The sequence below is a fragment of the Vigna umbellata genome, chromosome 4, assembly GCF_029865625.1.
Source record: "Vigna umbellata cultivar VRB3 chromosome 4, Vumbellata_1.0, whole genome shotgun sequence".
NCBI classification, from domain to species: Eukaryota; Viridiplantae; Streptophyta; class Magnoliopsida; order Fabales; family Fabaceae; genus Vigna; species Vigna umbellata.
This window is the reverse complement of record NC_142168.1, coordinates 14,901,253-14,906,962: the sequence shown is the minus strand read 5'-3', so window position 1 is coordinate 14,906,962 and position 5,710 is coordinate 14,901,253. Positions and strand designations below refer to the sequence as shown.

At 37.2% G+C, this 5,710-nt stretch overlaps 1 pseudogene; it reads left to right on the top strand.

Annotated features, from left to right (window-relative positions):
* Nucleotides 1-1,251: 1,251 nt before the first annotated feature.
* Nucleotides 1,252-2,979, top strand: LOC148199328 (uncharacterized; annotated as a pseudogene).
* The last annotated feature ends 2,731 nt before the right edge of the window (nucleotides 2,980-5,710 follow it).

Below are 5,710 nucleotides of genomic sequence, written 5' to 3'. Positions count from 1 at the left end.
CTTCCCCCCCCGTTCAAAACCGAGAGAAGAGTTGCCCAAAATGTGTGGCGGCTAGGGCACACCTCTAAGGACGTGTGTCCTCCCTTTAATAGGGATGGGGTCCACAAATAAAACCCTAGGTCCAAGTCACTAACTTCTAATTTTTGGGTCTACTCTAATTTACCAAAAATTAACCCAAAATGTAAGAGTTGATTCAAAAATTCTAAACTACTGAATTACAATTTAATTAATTCAAAAATGTCTGTCTGGAGAGTCTTGAATTTATTTGGCATTCTTCCTGATGTCCCAAATTGTATTTCCGAAATTTTCCTGCACTTCAAAAATGCACTTAATCAGCTCAGAAAACCCAAATTAGCACAATTACAAATTTCCGACCAAATTAAGCAAAATTCGGAAAACGGGGAAATAACAAACAATTAAACACAATTCCCTGGTTTATTCAAGTGCAATAAACTAAATATAATTCAAGAAATAACGACTCATCAATGATGAAGAACTAAACTTTTATTTTGTTGTTGGGAATCAATGTAAATTCTTAGAAACTCTCTTGTATGGAATTTGTTCTTCAAGATCATTTGTATGGAATTTGGTCTTACCAGGATTATTACTTGATACGATTCGGTTACACTTGCCGAGGGTTAACAAGTTTTTGACTCCGTTTTCGGGGATTGAAAATTTGTTCATCAAGTTTTTGGCGCCGTTGCCGGGGACTCGTGGTTTAACTAGTTTATTTGTGTGATTTTTGATTATTTTTGACTTGTTGTGAATTATGTATTCTGCTTTTTATTTTTCTGTTTTTATTTTCTGTTTTTCTGTTTTTATTTTCTGTTATTATTTTATTTTATTTTATTTTCTGTTTTTATTTTTCAGTTTTTATTTCCTATCTTCTTATGTTTTCAATTATATCTTTTGATTATTTCTTCTCTTTTCTATCTTTTTGTGCTAACAAAATTTTTCTAGGGTTTTGTTTCCTTGTGTATGCAGGGTAATATTCGGACTAGAAGTAAGAAGATTTCTGAACCTCTTCTTGAAGGCCTGAACGATAGTAGAAGGAGGAGGAGAGTTCGAACTTCAAGAGAACTATTCCCTTCTCTTGAGACACTCTTACAACCTTCACCACCAAGGTCTTACCATAGCACTGATAATATGGCAGAGGAGAATAATGGTAGACGAACTCTTTCAGATTACACCACTTTGGTTGGCCCTCAACATTTTAATAGTACAGCAAGGCCGAGGGTAAATGCTGCAAGCATGGAGGTGAAACCGGCATTGATACAGTTGGTGAAAAGCAATTAGTTTAATGGGCTATCACATGAAAGCCCGTATGAACATCTCACCACCTTCAATGAAATTTGTAACATCGTGAAGATAAATGGAGTGTTAGATGAAGCAATCAAGCTTAGCTTGTTTCCTTTCTCATTGGGAGGCAATGCTAAGTTGTGGTTAAATTCTTTTCCATAAGGTAGTTTTACAGAATGGGAAGTTGTGGTTGCAAAGTTTTTGAACAAATACTTCCCACAATCTAAAGTCAACAAAGGGAAGCAAGAGATCTCTTCTTTCAGACAAGGCATGGAGGAGACATTAGGTCAAGCATGGGACAGGTACAAAAGCTTATTGAGAAAGACTCCCATGCACGGTTTTGATGAAGCAGCAGTAGTTCTACTATTCCTTGGAGGTCTTGGTTCACAAACCAAGTTGATGCTAGATGCCTCAGTTGAAGGTAATATTAAATGTAAGACTCTAGAGGAAGAAACAAAATTGATAGAGAACATGGCTGCTAATGACAATGAAAGGCATAGTGAAAGAGGAGCTCCTATTCAACAGAAAGGGGTTCTACAATTGCAAGCAAATGATGCCTTGCTTGCTCAGAATAAGATTATAACTCAACAGTTAGAGAATCTAACAAAGACACTTGCTCAATTGCCGAAGGAATTAAAAACTGTTGCTCAAGTTCAACAACAGATGTGTGAACTATGTGGCGGTGACAATATTAATCGTCAATGTGCTTTTCTAGTGGAGGCCCTAGAAGATGTAAATTTCATGAACAATCAATTTCCATACCGCCAAGGTAATTGCAACCAGGGGTGGAAACCTCACCCAAGCATGGGTCAAGGTCAGGGACAATCTAGACAAGCTGGGCAATCAGGACAATTTAATAGGCCACAACAACAACCATCATTATTGCAACAGATGTCTACACTCACTGAAAAACATACAAAGTTGGAAGAAAATCTTCACCAGTTTATGCAGGTAACAATGTCCAATCATAACAGCACTCAAGCATCCCTTAGAAATATGGAGATCCAAATCGGACAATTAACTAAGCAGTTGGAAGAAAGGCCTGATAAGAGTTTTGGGGCTAATACTAAGGTTAACCCTAGAGAAGAGTGTAAAGTTTTAGTGAGTGTAGATGTTGAAAAAGAGGAGGATAAGAGGAAAGAAGAAAGAATCATATGAAAAACCCCGTCCTCATCCAAAGATATATCATAGGAAAGAGAAGGACTTTGAGCGCTTTATGGAAATCTTCAAGAAATTGGAGATTAAAGTTCCTATGATTGAGACATTGCAACAGGTTCCTGGTTTGATCAAATTTCTCAAGAAGTTTAGTAGAAAGAAGAAGAAAAAGAAGATTGAACTTGAGCTTTATTAGGTCAAGCTAATGACATTAAAAGAGCACTTGCTGGGAGGCAACCCAGTGATTTAAGAACTTTTGTTTTTGGTTTTGTGATGTAATTATGAACTTTTGTTATTTTTGTTTTAGTTATAAATTTTCTACAGGGTATAGCATCTACTGATAGATGCTAGGTGGTTAAGTATCTAGTGAAGGATACTAGGTTTGTTACACCTACTGATGGGTGTTGGTGGATTTTGGGTCAGGCTCGTGACGTTAAACAAGCGCTACCTGGGAGGCAACCCAGTTGATTTACTATATTTTTTTTGTTTGTTTTGATTCTGCTTTAGTTGCATGTTAGGGATTAAATGTATGAGTGATTGAGAACTTAAATGCATGAAGTGAGTGAGAGCATGAGTATAAGGCACCTAGGGTAAGCTAGGAAGAAGGAGAGCATGTCACGCAAGTGCCGCTCACCGGAAATTTCCGCTGAGCGGTATCACTGCAGCATGGGTTTTTAGGGTTACCCTTAGTGGGACCCAAGCCCATTAGGGTATTTTTATACCCTAGGGTGCGGTTTTGGTTATATTTTCATATTTCTTTCCTCCCACACACTCTTAAACACTTTTCTAAGAGTTCTCTACACCTTTCCCTTCATCCCCACTTATAAAACCTCTCTTCCATTCATTTTTGCATCAAGTTTCCATCCAAGTTTGGGGTTTGGTGAGAGCATTGCTATTAGGGGCTGATTTCTTCAAATTCCAAGAGCATTTTTCACTAATTTGCTTGCTGGTTTTGGTGCACATGTTGCACTGAGGGGCTTTGATTGCCCTCAACGGTGATTAGGAATGGTTTTAGGGTGTTGTTTATGGTTCGCTAATGCTTAATGATGTTTCTTGTGGTTTTATGAATGCTGTTTGATGTAGGGATGGCCTCCTCATCGGGCAAGAGATTCAAGACTACAGTATTCAAAAGGAAGGAGAAGGAACCAGATCAACCCTATTCTAGCAAGTTCCTTTCCTGTAAGCATGAGCAACACTTCCTTATTGTCTAAGATAGTATAGCGAGAGGAGCAAGTACAAGCCAGTAGAGTTGGAGCATCTGAAGCTCCAACTATGGAGGAAGAGGATGAGGATGATAATTTTGAAGATGCTGAAGAAGGAGAGGAGAAAGACTCTAATGATAGCATAAGTTGATGAGGAGCTAAGATAGCATCTACTAATGGATGCTATCAGCACTAAGCAGGATTTTTCTTATCTTTTGTTTTGTTGAATTTATTTGCTTCTGTTTTTAGAATAGGGTTTGATGTACTCAATTTGAACTTTATCTGTTATGATGGTTTGCTTATGACTTATTGCATGATTAGTATTGCTTGATGATGTTTGGATCTTGATTGATGTTGAGATTGTGCATATTATATGCTTATACAGGTGGTTCACGAGCTATGTGAACAAATGCATGATGTTGTGATTGTGATTATGATGCTAAGCAGGATGTGTATGTGGAATGTGAATTAGCTTATATGTGAGGTTTTGAGCTCCAGATTTTTGTGATTGAATACTATTACTTTGAAAGCATGAATGACTTTGCCCAGGTTTTCTATGATTGAATCACTTGCTTGTTTGCATCATATGATCAAGGCCATTTGTTGGTAACCCTTTTGTTAGCCAAATGCATGAATTTAGCCCACTAAAAGAGAGCATTATGTGTTCTATCCTTTGAACCCTTAGCCTTGAACATGATTTGAAAACCCTTTATGAAAAGCTTTACCTTGAGTTGAGTTGAAAATATCTTGTGGTATTGATAAATGTTCAAGTTTGGGGTTGTTGGGAAGTTTAGAAAGGGAAAACGAAAAGCATTGAGCTAAAAGTTAAGCATGTGAAAAGAAAAAGAAAAAGGAAAGAAAAGAAGAAAAAGAAAAGCTCAATGCAAAACAAAGTTGGGAATAAGTAAGAATGGTTGTGTTTAGATGATTCTCTTAACTCAAGGGTTTTGTGATCCAAAAAAACTAATTTTCTTGTTATCCCAGCCACATTATAAGCCATAGAAAAGTCATTGTCATGATGCTTGCTTGTAAGTGTTTCTTATTGTGGTTAAATGAAAGACAAAGTTGATTCATGTGACATTGCGATAGTAAAGTGAATGAGTGAATACCTCCTATACACTTGTGTGTTTGAGTGAAACACTTTATCTAGTGAGAATAAATTCCACGAACACATAAGAACATCTATGCTTAGTTGATTGATCATTCATGAAAAGAGCATTTGTTGGATATTATGTGATTGCGGGAACACTAAAGCATGTGCACATCTTGATTGAAGTCTTTGTGATGAGCTAAATTGAGTACTTACTTGTCTTGAAAGAATGATTATTGAATGTGGTGAACCATTGTATGGATTGGTGAAAGATTGAGTTACATCTTGTTTGCTTGAGGACAAGCAAAGTTCTAAGTTTGGGGTTGTGATAATGGTTGAAAAACCGTTATTTTTATACTTAATTTTGATAATCAATCAACCATTTTTGACCTAGAAACTTGCTTTAATTCATGTTTTTGCTTTCGTTTTGTGAATAAGAGAGTTGAAGGTGAATTTAATGGTTTTATGCTAGATTCCTTTGATTTTGTAGGTTATTGGAATGATTTGAAAGAAGAGTTAAAGAACCGAATGGTTGAAATGCAGTAAAGTCAACCAGAAACCATAAAAGTCAACTAGTCAACCAGAATGCAAAAAAGTCAACCACAGTGCAGAAAAAAATTGCGCCGAGTTGCGTTGAACGGTAATTATCACTAAGCGCCACTTTTCAGGTGCCGAAATCACCATTGAGGGGCAAACACAGCAGCTGAGGGGCAAAAGTGAAGTGTCGCACTTGCCGCTGAGCGGTAAAAACCACTGAGCGGTAAAAACCACTGAGCGACACTTTTATGGGCTTGGGCCTAATTTTTTGTATTTTTTAGAATATTATATAAGCTTTAGAACATCCTAGGGTTTGTATCTTTCGCTGGGACGAAGCACAAACACACTTTTCACCCCTTGGGGGTAGAATTGGAGATGGTGACATGTCTCCTCTTCTCTTTCTCGGGTTTTTCTATCTCTTCCATTC